This window comes from Sus scrofa, chromosome 4 (assembly GCF_000003025.6).
Source record: "Sus scrofa isolate TJ Tabasco breed Duroc chromosome 4, Sscrofa11.1, whole genome shotgun sequence".
NCBI classification, from domain to species: Eukaryota; Metazoa; Chordata; class Mammalia; order Artiodactyla; family Suidae; genus Sus; species Sus scrofa.
In genome coordinates, this window is record NC_010446.5 from 87227996 (window position 1) to 87248114 (window position 20119).

Sequence of the window (20119 nt, forward strand, 5' to 3'; positions counted from 1 at the left end):
CTAGACTGGAATGGTTTAGAATGACAGCTCCTTGATGGAAAGGATTGTGCGTTAATAATGTCATTGTTTTCAGGATCAATGGTAGTATTTGGCCCATAGTAGGAATTCTAAAAAATAAATGCTGAGTAAATGGAAGAATGAATGGGAGATGGTATTGAAAAGAAATTTGAGCACAGGAAAAAGGGAGAGGTGGCTGGCAACATTACTTTCCAAATCCTTTCAGGTCTGAGATTGCTAAACTTTTACTGATCCATTAACCAATGAGTTTTCTAAATATCCGCATGATTTTGTGATGCTGCACTTCCCTATCAACCCTCACTGTCTGTTTTCTTAGACTTCTGTGTACCTGTCTCTTGCACTCACATTGCTGCCCCTCTCTCCCCCAGCACCAGGATATCAACATTGTTAGACTGACAGTCACTTCCACCCTTCTTTTTGCTCCACGTGTGTACAGCGTTCTTTGTTCCTCTGTCTTTGGATGGCAGGTTGGGGAAAAAAGCCCCTTTTGAAGCATTTCCAAATTGCCTAGGTGATGTACTTTTTTGTGTAAAATTCCTTCTAAGCAAAGATGCTGTTGCAATTAATTGTACACTGATATTACTCTTTTTTGTGGGATAGATGTGTAACTGCCACTGGCTTATTAATCATCATCCTAACCTTTTCATTAACTTCCTCTTCCTCTTCTCTCATTCCTGTACCCTCCCTACCCTCAGGCTCCATTTAACTTTAGGGAAGATGGTTTCATTCTGTCCTAATTTATTCCTGATTATTTATTTTCATTGTTGGTTTAGATTAGAAATAAAACATCAGGGAACCAGTGTGTAGATTTCAGAGTATCTTGACATGGGATTTCTTCAACACTTTGATCCTAGAAGAAACAGAGTGAAAACACCTTGCGTTCTTACTAGAAAAGTGCTATGGAAAAACTTACCCCAGAGGGGTTTTAGGGGTTATTTAAATACACCCAATGCTCAAATCATCCCTCTTTAAGAGCTTCCAAGTAGAATTGTACAACACCTCCAACACAGATGAGATTCGTATTTGCAATCGGCTGGTATATTGGTGTGATTTACTATTATGGAATATTAAATTTGCCTTTTCATTTTTACAAATGAGGAAACTCAGGCCCAGAATGGAGTAGCTTATTCAAAGTTAACAATTAGCGGCAAATCTAGGATTAGAACCCATAGCTAGTGTTTCTCTTTTAGCAAACTGAAGTCTTTTTCCAACCAGCTTACATGGAGACTAAAATTCCTACCTTCAGAATTCCCATCGTGACTCAGCAGAAATGAATCTTACTAGTATCCATGAGGATGCAGGTTCGATCCCTGGCCTCATTCAGTGGGTTAAGGATCCAGCGTTGCTGTGAGCTTTGGTGCAGGTTGCAGATGCTGCTTGGATCTGGCATTGCTGTAGCTGTGGCTGTGGCCAGCATCTATAGTTCTGATTTGACTCCTAGCCTGGGAACCTCCATATGCCACGAGTATGGCCCTAAAAAGACAAAAAAAAAAAAATCCTACCTTCCAAATCTCTTCTTCTTTCTCTTCTCCTCCTTATCCTCTTTCTCCCTCTCCTTCTTCTCCTCTTTCTTTTTTTTTTTTTTTTTTTTTTTTTTTTTTTGCTTTTTAGGGCCACACCTATAGCATATGGAACTTCCTAGGCTAAGGGTCAAATTGGAGCTGCAGCTACACCACAGCCACAGCCACATGGAATCCAAGCCGTGTCTGCTGCCTATACCATAGTTCACAGCAACACTGGATCCTTAACCCACTGAGCGAGGCCAGGGATTGAACCTGCATCCTCATGGATACTAGTCAGGTTTGCAACCCACTGAGCCACAACGGGAACTCCCCAGATATTTCTTGTTTAAGTTTGCCTCTAGAGAACCTCTGACAGAATACACTGGGGACATGGTGCATTCTTACACCAACTTGCTGCCATAAATTTGATTTTCAGATTAGTTCCTTGTCCCTAGTAGAACGTAGGGCCCTGAGAGAATTGGGTGCATCAGATAGATATACTTGGAGGTGGAAGTAAGAAAATGGTTGATATGGCATTTCTAAATTTGTGTTTCAGATACTAGTAATCTTAAGATACTAACCATGGGCAAAAAAGGCAATCATCGTAAAAATCAATTGAGAAATACTAGAATAAATACAGTTGAGTAAGATTTTTAACTCTTAATCTGCAAAATTCTCTGAAAAGAGAATGAAAAGACAAGTTACAGACAGAAAGAAAATATTTGCAAACCGCATATTTGACAAAAGACTTACTTAGTACATATAAAGAACTACCCCAAAAAATACAATTAGAAAATGGGCAAAAGACACGAGAAGACATTTCATCAAGAGGAGTATAAAAATGGCGAATAAAAGCATAAAAAAATTTTCAACATCATTAATCATTAAGGAAATGAGAACCTGACAATGAGATACCTCTATATACTGAGTTAGAATGACTATAGTCAAACAGACAGACATTACCAAGTGTAGGAAAGGCTGTGGAGGAATTGGATCTCATACATTGCTGATGGGAATGTAAAATGATAGAGCTACCCTGGAAAATAATCTGGTAGTTTCTTAGAAAACTAAATACATTTTTAATATACAACCGAGCCATCATATTCCTGGGGGTTTATCCCAAAGAAATGAAAATGTATGTCTACACAAAAATGTATATGAATGTTCATAGAACATTATTTGTAAGTTTTATTTGTAATAGCTAAAAATTATAAACAATTCAAATATATTTCAATGGGAAAGCGTTTAAAGAAACTGTGGTACATACATAATGTGAAAATGAATGGACAATTGATATACGTAACAACTTGAATGGGTTTCAAAGGACTAGTGCTGAATTTTTTTAAAAAAGCTAATTTCAAAACATTTCATACTATATGATATCATTAAAATAACATTCTCAAAATGACCAAATTAAAGAGTTGGAGCACATATTAATGGTTGCCAGAGGGTAAGGAGGGAGAACTATAAACGAATGGCTGAAAAACAAGGCTGGAATTATATGTATATTTTTGTCTTTTTATGGCCACATCTGCTGCATATGGAAGTTCCCAGCCTAGGGCTTGAATTGGAGCTGCAGCTGTGGCCTGTGTCACAGCCACAGCAGCACTGGATCCAAGCTGCATCTATGACCGCAACTGCAGCTTGTGGCAGTGCCAGATCCCTAACCCACTGAGCAAGGCCAGAGATTGAAACTGCATCCTCACAGAGTCATCAGGTCCTTAGGCCGCTGAGCCACAATGGGAACTCCTGGAATTAGAAATTTAGGTGTCATCAGTATGCAGATAGCACATAAAACCAAGAGATTAGGTGAGGTCTTTTTGGAGAAAGTTAAGATAGAAAAGATGAAAAGCTCAGGGAGTTCTGGTCGTAGCGCAGCAGAAACAAATCCAACTAAGAACCGTGAGGTTGCGGGTTCGATCCCTGACCTCACTCAGTTAGTGGGTTAAGGACCTGGTGTTGTCGTGAGCTGTGGTGTAGGTTGCCAATGAGGCTTGGATCTGCGTTGCTGTGGCTGTGGTGTAGGCCGGCACAGCTCCAATTCGACCCCTAGCCTGGGAACCTCCATATGCCATGGGTGTGGCCCTAAAAAGACAAAAGACAAAAAAAAAAAAGAGAAAAAAGAAAAGATGAAAAGTTCAAAGATCAACTCCCAGGTCCCAATATATTTAAGAATCCACCAGAAAAGGAGAGATGAACAAAAGAAATTAAATGCGACTAGAGAGTGTTAGAGTGGCGGGATTAAGGGGTGACTCTTTTTCTTTTTCATATTTTTCTCATTGTAGTTTTATTGCTTAAAAAAATGACAAGCAAAACATTTTTGATATGTTAGTAAACTCCTTAAAGACAAAATATCTCTTGCTTGCTAAAGATCCTTATATGTACTTTAGCTCCACTGAGAAACCAACATTCTTCATAAAGAATTTGTTAAGGAATATATTAGCTACAATGTTTAATAGGCATGACAGAGGATTAGGTTCCTCTGGCATATGTTCTATTGTCTTACATAAATGTAACTTGAGGAAAAAAGGAAAAAGAAAAAAAAAATCTGAATTGTATCACTAAGCAACTTTCAGGGTTGAATTTTTTCTCTAGATTCTAAGCTTAATAAGGTAAAAGCAAGTACCTATCAAGTTCTTTGCATACTGCCTTTCACTTAGTAAGGATCTGCAATATTTGAAACACTTAAAAACCCAGATATAACCCCCCCCTTATATTTATGAAAAACTCCCTTGCTAATGACTAAGCCTTGGGTGGAACTTGCCTGTAATTTTACATGTCCAAATTTTTTTCCCTTTTATGGATGGAGTTTTATAGATCATAAATTTAAATGCTCAGAGAACCTTAGAAGTTATTTATTCTTACCCTCTCTACCAATCCTCTTATGTTGAATTACTGACTCAACAGAGCTTAGCTGAGATTGGCACTTTTCTAACACTAATAATATTTTCTATGTTTTCAGGGTCTTTCTGCCAAGAGCTTAAAAGTAGTGAGGTGAGCAGGGAAAGGCATTTCCTCTCCAAAGACCAAAACTTGAAAGTTCACCTTTGTGTCAGCCACAGCAAGACATCCTCCCGTTCTACCACACCTGACTTTGGCAGGGGTTTAGGAAACCTGGGTTCTATTTGTAGCCACGCAACTCACTGTGTGACTTTGGACAAACCATTTTATCTTGACATTATAATGGTTCACCCTCGTCACCTCTTAAGTTAGCTGTGGGAACACTTGAGACCATATTCATGTTTGGTTTAAAACACATAGACCCTTAAAGGCCATTGCCCTAAATATAGATATTCTTTGCATATTTTCCTTTGGCTTTGTTTTTTGCACTCAGTTGATGACAATTTCATGGCTGTAGTGACTGTTTCCAAAAGATTCAATCCACGATTTCAGTCTCTAATTCTGCTATCTTAGTGCATCTGTTCCAGATGATCAGTAGTTAGCTCTGCAACACTATGGCCTAAGCCATGTTTGCAGAGAGACTTGAGACTCAATTGGAGAACCCAATGCACATCTTTGGGGTCTTGTGTCCTGGGCCAGCCGAGGTCTATAGGTTGGTGTTAAAATTAATGAATGAGCTAAGTACTTCCAGGCTCAAGCCCATGTTTCTCTAGGGAGTGCAGCAATATTGTACCCACTGTTTGGAATACCATGGACTGAACCAGGTGTAGCTAAGAAAACAGCAGAAGACAAATATAATGAAGAGACTAATAACTAGCACTTATTAGTTATGTATGATATCAACTCATTTAACCTTCACAAAAAACTTGCAAAGCAAATGAAACCCAGCAAGACCCTGTGGGGCTCCAGGGCACAAAAAGCCTTTCTGTGTTGGTTCCCCCATTTCTTGTTTATAGAAAAGAGGCTTATTTAGCTTCCATGACCTTCCCTGAGTTCCAAAGGGCAGGTTCAAACCTTTACTAATCCGGGAAGTGTGAGGATGCAGAGAGAGGGGAGGAGCAGTCAAGATACAATCATGCAGCCTTGGGGCAGGGTCCTGGTACCTCTTCGAGGAATATACATAACACTATTTTTGAGCTCTTCTTCAGAACTAAAACTTCCAACAAATGGAAGATATTAACTATTTGGTGAACGATTCTTGATTCCAGAAATAAATTTATGGTCTGATACCCTCAGTACCACCAGAACCGGTCCCGGGGCTACCAAACACCTGCTTTGAGGAAGAATGAAAGCTTGCATCTACCCTGATTCTTATCTGTGGCCCCTGTTTTCCCAAACTATAAGACCCCTTCCTATCCCCTCCCATAGGAGGGCACAATCTATGAGAGGGATGGAGCAGGCACAGGTAGTTGTAGAAGTTCCAATAAGCAACCATAGATAAAGAGGGAAATTTAGGGGACTTTGGGAGATCACTATAAGTTAATAAATTGCTCAAAAAAGCCATCAGAACAAGGCAGGCTTGCTTGACTAGTGGAGGTGCCTCAGGTCATTGGGTGGGGGATGGGATGAGGCCTGCATTCAGATTCAGACCAAGAGCAGGAGTTTGAGGACTGCCCTCCTGCTGATTTGAATACACACCTTACAGGATACCAAGGAGGAGCTACCACTCCCAGAAAGGAAGAGGCAATCTTTTCCAACCCCTACTTCCCTTGGAAGATAAAACTGTAGCCCATTGGATCCTTGGGGCAGAGCTTCTGTGCCTGCCTGCTTGCATCTCTCACAAGTGTCCTATCTTAGTAAATCTATTTCTTGCCTATCACGTTGTCTCCTGCTGAATTCCTTCTGTGCGGAGACATAAAGAACCTGAACCTCAGTGAGTCCAGACACAGGGTGAATGATTCTAATTTAAAACCATGGGTTCAAGTCCCAGTCTGGGTTTTGTCTGTGTTCCAGTTCCGGCATGTGGGTTCTGGCTAGGTTCAGGCCATTAGTGCTGTCAGTTTCATTTTGGCTTTAGCTTTCTGTGGCCTCCTTTGCCTGGTAAAACAATAAAAACTACTCCTTTCCACTTCACCCAAAACTCTTTCTTGGTGTTTGTATTATACCCTGGTGGACATAGGCTGAATTTTGGCAACACAATCACCATCATTCCCCATTTAAAGGAAACTGAGGCACAGGAAGAGTGAGTGACTTTCTCAAGGAAATATTGAAATCTTGGTAGAAAGTTGGAGGTATTATTTAATATCCTGAAGAGAAGACCCTCCTTCATGCTGTGAGAAACATAAAATAAAAGCATCATTGGAGTTCCCGTCGTGGCGCAGTGGTTAACGAATCCGACTAGGAACCATGAGGTTGCAGGTTCGGCCCCTGCCCTTGCTCAGTGGGTTGACGATCCGGCGTTGCCCTGAGCTGTGGTGTAGGTTGCAGACGCGCCTCGGATCCCGCGTTGCTGTGGCTCTGGCGTAGGCCAAGGCTACAGCTCTGATTGGACCCCTAGCCTGGGAACCTCCATATGCCGTGAGAGTGGCCCAAGAAAAAGCAAAAAGACAAAAAAAAAAAAAAAAAGAAAAAAAGAAACAAAACAAACAAACAAAAAAGCATCATGGAGTTCCCCTTGTGGCCCAGTGGTAACAAACCCGACTAGTATCCATAAGGATTTGGTTCAATCCCTGGCCCCACTCAGTGGGTTAATGATCCAGCCTGGCCATGAGCTGTGGTGTAGGTCACAGACAAAGCTCAGATCTGGCATTGCTGTGGCTGTATTTTAGACCAGCAGCTGCAGCTCTGATTCAACTCCTGGCCTGGGAATTTGCTGAATGTGGCCCTAAACAAACAAACAAACAAAGAAGAATCATGAGAAGCAAACTAAGAGGCTTCATGCCATAGTACAGGAAAGAAACAAAGACCTAAAGTAAAAACTTCCAGAAGGAGGAATAGATTCTTCCTTTCTTATGTTACCATAGAAGAGACACTTTTACTCTGCTCCCCATAAAGCACATGATTGTAGTAGACACTTCTGTTTCTTTCCACCCATTTTTGTTTCTACTCAGGGAACAAGTGTAGGTGATTTGAAATTCGAACCTCATGCCCAATAGGGTAACTTCACTTGCAGTATGATTAATATATGGAATTGCAACATGAGTACTTTTCTCATTCTCCATCCCTCTTGAATTTTCTGTCCCTTGTTTTATAAGAGGGGACACACATTTCTCAAACTCTTCCTCCCATCATGAATCAGACAAACAGGGGCAGATAGTCCTCCACTTGTTGAAGGCGGACCATTTTCCTGGTTCTTCCTTGCCATTTGGATAAATTAATCAAACCCTACTCTTTCCGCTCATGCCAATGTCTACATTTGAGGTGAAGTGTTAAAACGGTCCTAGCTTGGCCCAAGATCCTGGCCACAGTTTCAAATCCAACTTATCAAAAAGTTCTGTATTTTGTGTTTAATTGAGCAGCCATCAATAAAGCTGCTTCTTTCCATCTTTTCTCTCTCTATACTTGTTATAATCCTAAAGAGAGGAAAGATTATTAGTTCCTAGGATTCCAAGAGGAGCATCAGTGGGAAGAGAAATAAAAGATATGTGTTTTTCAAGCAGTGTTCTCCAGGAAAATGCTTTGAGGAAACTCTGCTTCCCTGCTTGACCAGTGCCCAGAACAAGTAAATCAGTTTGTCTCTGAGTCTCAGGTTCCTTAGGGTAAATAAGGATTAGGGATAATCCTTTTAGACAAGGAAGATGCTGTTCTCCATCTGCCCCCCCCCCCTTAGGTTCATAGTAGCACATTACAGAGCCTGTGAGTTGTCTACTGTCTATCTCATCTTGAATGGCAATCAAAACTGCATCTGGGTCTTTAGGACAATCTGACAGAGTGTCAGAAGTCATTAAACTAAAAGAGTAAAGATAAACAACAGGAGGCTTTGATCCCTGGGCCTGGTAATCAGTTCATTAAAAAATTAGAGGTTAAGGTCCAGTAACACTCCCTAACCATATTAAAGCCAAGGCAGAGCTGACTCTCTACATGTTTTGGGTGCCTGTTGGCCTCACCCAGATCTAATAAAGAAGGTGGTTTTCATCTCTGTTTTTCTCTGTACTAAGGAGATTATGTGGGTAGGAAAAAAGTGAAATCTGGAAAGCTGAGCACCAGGATCACCCTGCCCACATCTCTGTGAGTGCCTCTAGGGATAAGCCTATTGTATTTAATGGACTTTTCATTCTGTTTCCTTGTTTTTATAAACTTATAATTCCAGAGATTCAAATCTTTCCTTTTGCATGGACAAAGCAGAGACATAGTGCAGAAAAATGAGAAACGCTCAATGTTATAGAGCAAGTTAGTGATAGAGTAGGAACAACTGAATATATATATTAAATATATATTCTTTATAATGCAAGATTTATATATGTATATATAAACTTCTATCCAATCCAATTGCAATATACAGTATAATTTCCATAACTAAAAAGGTATATAGATGGTTTGAAATGTTATGTAGACACAAATGCAATTTCATTGAATAGGTTTGCCTGATGGTTGATCTTAATAGTTACTGATTACATATTAAATTGATCTTAAATGTAAACTCACTGGAGTTCCTGTTGTGGCGCAGCAGAAACAAACCCAACTAGTTTCCATGAGGGTATGATTTCGATCTCTGGCCTCACTCATTGGGTCACGGATCCGGTGTTGCCATGAGCTGTGGTGTAGGTTGCAAACACAGCTTGGATCCTGTGTTGCTGTGGCTGCGGCATAAGCTGGCAGCTGTAGTTCTGACTCAACCCATAGCCTGGGAACTTCCATATGCCTCATGTATGGCCCTAAAAAGCACACACACACACACACGTAGCAAATAAATAAATAAACATGTCGCAGGCAATATAGTTAAAAAGATATGACCTAAGAATGGCACTATATTGAAGGGCTGGGGGGAGTCCTGAAACTTCAATTCATTTGAATAGAGCAAAACTCACATTTTTCCATCAAATGTTTTCTTTAAATTATCAGATAACTATTTAATGTCTTTTGAGAAGATTTTTCCAGTGCTTGGAAAATTTATCATTGCAATAAATCCCAGGGGAATCAGCAGGTAATACTATACTCATTGCAGAGTAAATTGCTCATAGAGACAAGTGGGTTTGGTAACAATATATCACCTTAAGAAGAGCTGTTCTTCCTGCAGATTAGAGTTGTCATTAAGTGCTTAGGTACTCTTTCTCACAGATGGATCTTCTGCTTTTAATTGCAGGCCAAATTGAGGACATAATTTGAATGAGTTATCTGGAGAAAATAATTACCTCAACCATACAGAACACAGAAGTTGTTTAAGCTATGATTTATCCAACACAAGCTATCGTGTATTGAACACACGCCATTAGTAAGTCCTCATAGAACCTCTTTGAAGTAGCTACTATTATTATACTCATTTTTATGGATTCTTCATCCATAAAATAATATACTTAAATTTCCATGGGTAGTAAGTGGTAAAGGCTAGGACTTGCTCTTGCATTTTCAGTACTGATGCAGTAAACATTATGCTAGGCATTTCAGGAAATGTAACAATATGAAAATTGTGGTTACTGATTTCTAGGATTTTATAATACTTGGAGAATCAGATATTTTTGAAAGCAAAGTGATGTCAGTGCTAACTTGTTAGAAGCAAAAATCTTAGAAATATTTAAAAAGAAAAAGATAACTGTGAAGTCTTCTTGGAAGAGATGGGAACTTTGTGAAACTTAAAAAGAATTATTCATAAAGTTATCATGAGGAAAGAGAGAATTCTGGGCTAGAGAACTTGTATAGGGTATGGATGGAAGTCAATAGGAAGATGGGTGAATAGCATTCATGGTACACATGAGACTATCAGAGAGGATGGAGGGGGGAGAAACATGCAAGATCATACATTATTTCTGAAGAAAGATATTGAAAGTGTTTTTGTTTGTTTTTACTTTTTAGGGCCTCGTGTGTGGCATATGAAAATTCCCAGGCTAGCGGTCGAATTGGAGCTGCAGCTGCCAGCCTACACCACAGCCATAGCAACGCAGAATCCAAAACACATCTGCAACCTACACCACAGCTCATGGCAGCACCAGATACTTAACCTACTGAGAGAGGTCAGAGTTCGGACCCACATCCTCACAGATACTAGTTTGGTGCATTACTGCTGAGCCACATGAGAACTCCCTGAAAGAGATTTTTTTGTTTTGTTTTGTCTTTTTAGGGCCGCACTCTTGGCATATGGAGGTTCCTAGGTTAGGGGTTGAATAGGAGCTGTAGCTGCCAGCCTACACCACAGCCACAGCATTGCCAGCTCCGAACTGTGTCTGCAAACTACACCACAGCTCACAGCAATACCAGATCCTTAACCCACTGAGCGAGACCAGGGATGGAACCCACATCCTCCTGGATACTAGTTGGGTTTGTTAATCACTAAGCCAAGAAAGGAACTTCCCTGAAACAGATTTTTTTTTTTTTTTTTTTTTTTGTCTTTTTGCTATTTCTTTGGGCCGCTCCCACGGCATAGGTAGGTTCCCAGGCTAGGGGTCGAATCGGAGCTGTAGCCCCCAGCCTAAGCCAGAGCCACAGCAACGCAGGATCCGAGCCGCGTCTGCAACCTACACCACAGCTCACGGCAACGCCAGATCGTTAACCCAATGAGAAAGGGCAGGGACCGAACCCGCAACCTCATGGTTCCTAGTTGGATTCGTTAACCACTGCGCCACGACGGGAACTCCCCTGAAACAGTTTTAAAGCTACAAAATTTATGGTGTGTTTCGGGATTTCTTAGGGGATAACACTGTTTTCATTGTTGCTATTTTGAGGAAGTCTATTCAGCAGAGTACATTCAGTAAGGTCATCTAAGGTCTTATTTCTCAGATCATCTCCCTCCTGTATTTCCTCATACCCTACGTATTTAAATAATAGGGGAGTCAGGGAGAAGTAAAGGAATCAAAGATCTATATGCTTCTATGGGGTATGAAAAGAGGGAGATGGTTGAGACATAGAGCTCTAGATGTCTCTTATGGACCCAGGCCTTATCCAGTGATAGTGAGGCCTGGGACAAAGCCAACTTCAATGTCCATGTCGTTGGACTTGCCATAGATGAGTTGCAATAATGAAGGCCTTCTGATTAATTAAACCCTCTGGATGATTCTCTGTTATGCTGAGATCTGTGATTCTTCAGTCTTTATCCTATGGATTACTGTTTTCAGTGAATATTTTCTGTTATTTACTCTCTATTTAGCACCAAGCATGTGGTGAATCAACAACCAGAGTTGAGGGCAAATTGCATCCGTTGTCTTTTCTGAGTTCTTTAATTTGCTTTATTATTATTATTATAATTTTTGCTTATCGTAAATATTGTTTCCACTAAAGTTGTTTTTTAAATTCTGTTTTTTAAAAGGTTTGAAAAATCGCTTGTAATCCTTGTAGCTTGCTTTCTCCATGAGTCATAGAAGCTGTTACAGGATAAACTTCAAGCAGTTAGGGAACAATATGTTTGATAAACTTTGCTGTGTTAAATGCTTTGATGATCATTCCTGGGCAAGAGCAGCATAATAAGTTAGTAGGTACATGGTGAAGCTGCAAGTGAGTTAGACAGTGTTTACTCATTGAAGTAATTTCTGGGAATGAAACTTGGAACAGACTTGAGGATTCTGGGTTCTGTCTATGGAACTTATTTTGTTAAAACTGCAAAACCAATTGTCATGGAGAGCATGGGCTTTATCTTCTTGACTGTAGACCTCAAGTTCCTTCTGGTAAATGTTATTACCAAATTACTCAAGGACTCAGGATAGATCTCAGATCGGCAACAGGAGTGAAAATGGCAATAGTAAGAATATTAGCTCCTAGCTACTGTATACTTCAATTCTTCACATCAGTTATTAAATTTATAGCTTAACAAAACTGTAAAGTAACTCTTTTAACTCCATTTTATATTAAAGAGTTTAAGTATCTTAAGAAAAGTTATACAGTTATACAGCCAGGCTTTTGTCTGATTCTAAGACCCAGGTCTTTAACTTTTGTAATATTCTGCTTCCCAGCTTTGCTGATTCTCTTCCAGACAATCGTGTGTGTGTGTGTGTGTGTGTGTGTGTCTACTGTCTTGAGCATAGACTTTTTGGTTGTACATAGTAGAACTATCACCATTCATAGTGATCTATAGCTAACTGCAGAGACTCTATTCTTTGTTCCCACAGTCCAACTAACACTCCTTTATGGTGGTAACATTTTTTTACACAGAAGACCATGTCACTACTGCCCTCAGAAAACTTTAGTGGTTTCCTAAGAAAAATGTGATAAAGACTGAACTCCTCAGCCCTTCTGGTCAACTTTTTTCTCCATAATTTTTCAACCTTATATCTCATTGCATCTTCCTCCAGTTCTAAGTTCTTATCACAGTAGGCTACTACCATCCCACCAATGTGCATGCAATTTCCTGCCTGCGCACCTTATTTCATGATGATGTCTCTTCTGCCTGAAATTCTCTGCTTGTCCCAAGTCTTAAACTTTTTTTTTTTTTTTTTTTTTTTTAATGGCTGCATCCACATCATATGGAAGTCTCCAGGCCAGGGACTGAATTTGAGCCACAGCTGTGATCTACACCACAGCTGCAGCAATGCCAGATCCTTTAACCCACTTTACCGGGTTGGGGATTGAACCCACACCTCCACAGCAACCCAAGCCACTGTAGTCGGATTGTTAATCCACTGTGCCACTGTGGGAATGCCTTAAACATCTTTTAAGACTCAGTTGAAACATTCAAATAGAACCTGCCTTTGTGTTTTTCTGATGATATGCTAGATTTGATTACGTTGTGTTTCAAAGTTTGACTTCAAGTATAATACTCATTTAGTATGTCTCTGCCTTATTTCACAACTTCTTTCCACCTGTGTGACTTTTAAGCACAAGGAACACCATCTGGTTCATTTTGTATCTATAATATTCTGCCTGATGCTTAACACATGCTCAGGAAATGTTGGTTAAGTTGAACAGAGTATTCACTAGTGTTATCCATTACTATAACTACTTCATTTTGACAGTGCACAGAATGTATTTACGTCATGAAATAATCAAAATGTTCATTTTTTTTTCTGATATATTTAAACAATATGCCATGTTTGCTCCATTATCTGTTTGTCTTTGTGGAGCCACTGACTTAGATGTTTAGGTCAAAACTTTTATAGAACTCATCTATAAAGCCGGAATCTAACACCTTTAAGGAAAAGTTATTATTTTTCAAGAAGGATCTCTTTACATAATGAAGAGATTCAATTCAGTGTCCCACTTTCTTGATCCCAGAGCTCACTACAAAATGTGAAGTAGTCTTTGATGTTTGAGATGAATACTTTATGAATAATTCATCTTGAGCATACTATATTTAATATAAGTACTGTACTTATGCAGACATTTATGTCCTTAATAATGATTATTTGTACCTACAGAACCAAAGTTCTCCATCACTTATATCCACTGGCCAATCCTCCATCTCCAGTGAAAATATTGGATTCTTTTTTATTTCAAATATTTTAAGCTGATTTTTGTACATGAATGTTTGTGTCAGTGTTTTCTGTCTTAAATAGAACATATAAGGATTGAATGGCCTTATTAAAGCCTGGTAAGTCCGATCATTTTAGTTACTTTGATTTGCCAAACAAATGGATCGTCAGCTAAATGATCTGAGTCTAGACACACAGCTGAATTGGAATTAGGATAATGAGAGAAGACAGGGCCCATTGTCTTTTTTTTTTTAAACCATTTTAGGGCCACACCCAAAGCATATGGCATCCCCAGGCCAGGGGTCGAATTGAGGCTGTAGCTGCAAGCCTACACCACAGCCACAGCAACACAAGATCTGAGCCACTTCTTTGACCTACATCACAGCTTACTGCAATGCCAGATCCTCAGCCCACTGAGCCCAGGGACTGAACTCACATCTTCATGGATACTAGTCAGATTTGTTACTGCTGAGCCATGAGGGGAACTCCAGCCCAAGGTCTTGAATTGCATATGTGTGACCTATATCTGCCTGGAAGGACAGAGTCAACCATCAAAATTATAGTCTGAAACATGAGCTAAAGGAGCAACTTTATAACAAGAAAAAAGTTTAAACCTAGGTGCTACAGGCAAGGGAGGCACTTGCAAACAGAGAAAAGATGCAGCCTTACAGGAAAATATTTTAGAGCAATGGGGAAATGTCTCTTGGCAATGTTTAGATGAGAAGATAATATATTTCCAGGAAAAGCTGCTGAGGTATTCATTCATTCATCCAACCATTCATTCATTCAACAGGTATTTACTGAGAGCCTATTCTGTGCCAGACGTTTTAAGTACTCAGGATACAGTGATGAACAAAAACCAAAAATCCCCCTGTCATTAAACTTGCATTATAGTCTGAGAAGAAAATAAACAAGTTATTAATATAGCCTGATACTAATATAGCATCAGGCATTTTAGAAGAAAAATAAAGTTGTAGAGCATCAGAATAAGTCTAGGAACAGATATAATTTCTGAGAGAGTAGTCAGTAATCTCTCACCTGATGACAGGTGAGCAGAAACCTGAAGGTAACAAGGAAGTAAGCCATGAAGTTATCCTGAGAAGAACAAGTGCAGGGAATGGGTGAGTGCATTTGGTGGGTTTGAGGAACAACCAGGGCATGGTGCCTGGGGCACTGTGAGTTAGAAGTAGGGTAGTAGGATATGAGATCAGAGAGGCAGCCAGCAGAAGGATTGTACTGGGCCCAGGCACTGATTCTTTTTAAATTAAGGTGAAACTTATATCCAGTTAAATGCAGAGATCTTAGGTGGATAAATTAGGTTTTAGGTTTGATAAATTTTGATAATTATATTTACCCATGTAATCCCATCTCAGACATGACATAGACTATTTCCTTTACCCCTGAATGTTACTTCACATCCACTTCTAGTCAATCACCACCTTGCCTCCTGAAGCATACAATCTAATCTTTTTCTGTCATGGACTAGTTTCACCCTTCTACAATTTCATACACATGGAATCATAGAGTGTATATTCTGTCAGTAAGGCTTTGTTTGCTCAATATGTTTTCTTGAAATGTATCCATGTTTTTGCATGTTGTTATTAGTCTTTTTTTTTTACTTCTAATTAATTGGCATTCCAGTGTTTAAAATTCAACAATTATTTATCTATTTTCATTAATATTTATTTGAATGATTCCAAGTTTCTGTCTGTTATTGCACACAAGTCATTGTGCTGACACATCTATCCTTTTCTCTTGGGTAAATATTTAAATGTGGAATTGCTAGGTCATAGGGTAAGTGTATTTTTGACTTTAAATAAAACAAAATTGCTAAACAGCTTTCTTTTTTTTAATTTTTATTTATTTATATATATTTTTTCTACTGCACAGCATGGTGACCCAGTTATACATACATGTATGCATTCTTTTTTCTCACATTACGTGTTCCATCATAATTGACTAGACAGAGTTCCCAGTGCTACAAAGCAGGATCCCATTGCTAATACATCCCGAAGGCAACATTCTTCATCTATTTACCCCAAGCCCAGTCCCTCCCACTCCCTCCCCTAAACAGCTTTCTAAAACAGTTGTATTTTTCTTTATTCCCTTCAGGAACATGAGAATTCTGGATCTTCCATAGCCTCTCCAACATTTGTTATTGTCAGCCTTTTTCATTTAGCCATTTTAGAGGGTTCATAGAACTATCTCATTGGAGTTTTAATGTGCATTTCTCTAGCATCTAATGATGTTAAATACTTTTTTTCCTATATTTTATGGCCACACCTGCAGCATATGGAAGTTCCAAGCCAGTGATTGAATCTGAGCTGCATTTGTGACCTACACTGCTCTTGTGGCAATGCCAGATCATTTAACCCACTGTGCAGGACCAGGAATTGAACCTGTGCCTTCACAGTGAACCAAGCTGCTGCAGTGGGATTCCTAACTCACTGCACCACAGTGGGAACTCCTGATGTTGGATACTTTCATACATGTACTTATTGGCTATTTTCATATACTTTTTTTGTAGAAAGTCTAGCCATGTTTTTGCTCATTACATTATTAGTTTGTGGGAATTATTTATATATTCTGCATACAAAAGACTTTTGATTCTATTGCTTTCTAACTGTGAAGGGAAGAAGCCATCAGAGGTTTTAAGAATGGAATAATGCAAAACCAATGGCGTAGTTAGATTTTGCACTGTACAACTTCAGAGGCTGCCATTCACATTTGTAGATATCATAGAGATGTGTATTTGTCAGCAAATGTCTTCAAGAAGAGATAGCCTTTTAAAACTCACTCAGAAACACTATTTGAGACAGTGGTGGTCCACAGTCATGGACAAGATTCATTCTATATTTTGTGTAAGAAAATGAGTGTAACAAAGCAAGTTTAAGAAGTTTCCCAAGCAGAAGTTTGAAAGTACAATTTATATATTTATTTATTTATTTTGCTTTTTACAGCTTCACCTGTGACATATGGAAATTCCCAAGCTAGGGGTCCAATCAGAGCTGCAGCTGCCAGCCTACACCACAGCCACAATGTGGGATCCAAGCCACATCTGTGACCTACACCACAGCCCATGTCAATGCGGGATCCTTAACCCACTGAGTGAGGCAAAGATCGAACCTACATCCTCATGGATACTAGTCAAGTTCATTACCCACTGAGCCACAATGGGAACTCCTGAAAGTACCATTAAAAAAAAAAAAAAGTTGTATAAGGTATGAGAAAAGAGAAACAGTCTAGAGCAGTAATAGTTTCCAAACAATTCAGAGGAAACATGGACCCAGGATACATTAGGTTAGAAAATAAAATGTTTCCACATTTCCAGTCTCTCTCACTAGTGTAAGTTTCTCAAAGTAAGAAATGGCCCCAGGACATAGATAAAATCAACAGCAAGAGTGTAAAACCCCCTTTTTAAATTACTCAATGAATTTATTACATTTGTAGTTGTCCAATGATCTTTTAAATCATCCTTTGAAAGATTTAAGGTGATGCTTCTGTACTATCTCAGCTGAGCAAAAGAGCATCTAAAAATCCCAAAGGCATCATTGTGACATACTGCTCCAAGCAGAAGGAAGCCTGTTTGAAAACTGATTGTGGGAATGGATTTTATCTTGTGGAATGAACTAGAACCTGATGCATAGAAAACCCAAAAAGTTGTTAAGGAAGGGCAATTCAATTGTATTAAGAAGGGTCAAAGACAATGGAAAATGAAAGAAATCTCTGGGACACTAACTTTCCTCAGGTTGAAAGTACACTGAAAAAGTTACTCAGCTATAAACATAGCCATTTCCTATGAAAAAAGAAAGATATGAAGAGTACAGTACCAACACCCAGAGAGGAAGAGCAAGAGATGACAACTATGGCTTCGTAAACTCCTCTCACCTATTAGCACTGAGCCCTAATCAAGGATCATTCTCTACTTCTCTAGAAGGTAGAATTAACATGTACAGGGTTAGAGGAGAGAATTGCTACACACAAGTAGTTCCATGAGTTTCCTTTCCTTTGACTTTTTAATGGGGTATCCATAGCCAATATCCTACCCCTCTTTCAACATTATATCTGTATGTATGGAAGGAGATAATGTCACTTTAGCTCACAGGTCCCTTCATGAAGAGGAGTAGTACTGGAGAAGCTACACTTGACACACTGTGTTCAAAGCACTTTATCAATATCTGGACAAGATTTGTATGATGCTGTGTTGCTGTGGTATAGGCCAGCAGCTGTAACTGTGGCTCTGATTCGACCTCTAGCCTGGGAACTTTCATATCCTCAGATGCAACCCTAAAAAGCCAAAAAAAAAAAAAATTTTTTTTTATATGATGAGGTCATGGACTTTAAGCCTGATACTCTGACTGGATGAAATCTGGAGGTCTGAAGGAAGAGTTAAGTATACTTAGCATGTGGAAGGGATATTAATTACTCTAGACTTAATTGATTGTGGTAGATTATTTGCAAAGCTAGCTGCAATAACTCTTTATATTCTGAATTTTCTTTTGTTCTTTCCATTCAGAAGCAGAATCTCTTCTCCAGATCCTGAATCTGGGATGGCCCCATGACTTACTTTGATCAATAATATGTGGCAGAAGTGATGCATGTAACTTCTGAGGTCCAGGAGAATACCAGAGAATACAGAATATCACATCATGTGGCTTCCATATTTAATCTTTTGGAACAGTCTTCTGAGACTTCCTAGGATGAAAGAAAATGTGAAGGAAAAGGCTGAACCATCAGCCAGAACCAACTGACACACTTGAGAGTGAAGCCAGCGTGGGACTCCTAGCTCAACTCTGCGAGTGAACCTGGACAAAATCGGACATTTCACAAAAATTTGAGAAATAAAAATTGTTATTGTTTTAATCCTCTAAATGGTTGTGTGTTTTATTATGCAGCAATAGATGACTAAACCAGAAATTGACTTGGTTATCAAAATTTTTCTCCCAAAGAAAATCCTTGGCTCAGATGGCTTTACAAGTGAACTCGATAATATTTATTAATGGAATAAAGCCATTCCACACAAATACTTCCTAAAATGAAGGAGGAAGGAACATTTCATATCTAGTTTTTTGATGTCAACGAAACTGTGATATGAATAACAAAGTATATTTATTGCAAGTACTAGGTAAATATCCCTCATGAACATATGTGCTAACATCCCTAAGAAAACATTAGAAACCTGAATCAAGAAATACATTAAATGAAAAATATATCAATGCCAACTGAGCTTTATCTCTGGAAGGTAAGGTTGATCTAATAATAATCAACAAATAATTTGCCATCTTTAATAGAATAAAGGGGGAAAACATGGTCTTCTCAATAGATGCATAAAATTTGAAAATCTGATGTCTACTTATGATTAAGAAACACTCAGAAAAGTAGGAATGTATAGGAACAGCTACTAAAATCATGCATTGAACAGACAGAATGCTTTCTCTCTAAGGTCCAAACCAAACAAGGGAATTTGTTCCTATGCCTTCTGTTTAACATTGTCCTTGAGGTCCTAGCAAGTAGTAGATCAAGAAATATAAATAAAAGTTTTGGTGTTAGAAATGAATAAAATACTCATTGATTTGATTTAAATATTTATTTTAAAACGACATGATTGTTTACATAGAAATTTCCAAAGAATATTGCCCCCATTTGGATTTTTTTTTTTTTTATGGCTGTACACAAGGCAAATATAAATTCCTGGGCCAGGGATTGAATCACAGCTGCAGCAATACTGGATCTTTTAACCCACTGCCCTGGGACTGGGGTTCAAACCAGCACCTACATAGCAACGCAAGCCACTGCAGTCAGATTCTTAACCCACTGTGCCACAGGGGGAACTACTCACTCAGAGTTTTTAAAGCAGAGAAATAACCTGCTCATGAATCATCAATAGATGGTAAACCTATTTGGTGAAAGTTGAATGAGGAATAGGATACTTACATAATTTCAAAACATCTCCCCACAATCACTTATCAATACGAAGAGAAGCAATGATTAAGTTTACTGTGGTGAAACCACACAGACATCATTTTAATCAAGTGACCAAGGGTAATATCACCAGCAATAGGACACACAATGGGACAAGGTTAATGTCACCACACATGTGCTTCTTGATATACATACGAGAAAAGAGCAAAACATCACTCAAGTAGTATTTCTATCCAAGATGCATAATCTGAATTTAACCATGAAGAAATATTTTTTGAAAACTGA

General features: G+C 38.9%; 1 long non-coding RNA gene across 1 annotated transcript in view; it reads left to right on the plus strand.

Annotated features, from left to right (window-relative positions):
- LOC100518120 overlaps nt 1–18784 on the plus strand; it is a 52474-nt gene extending 33690 nt beyond the window's left edge. Inside the window, exon 2 of the long non-coding RNA XR_001303421.2 lies at nt 18429–18784. This is a non-coding gene — a long non-coding RNA (uncharacterized LOC100518120). The remainder of the gene's footprint in view (nt 1–18428) is intronic.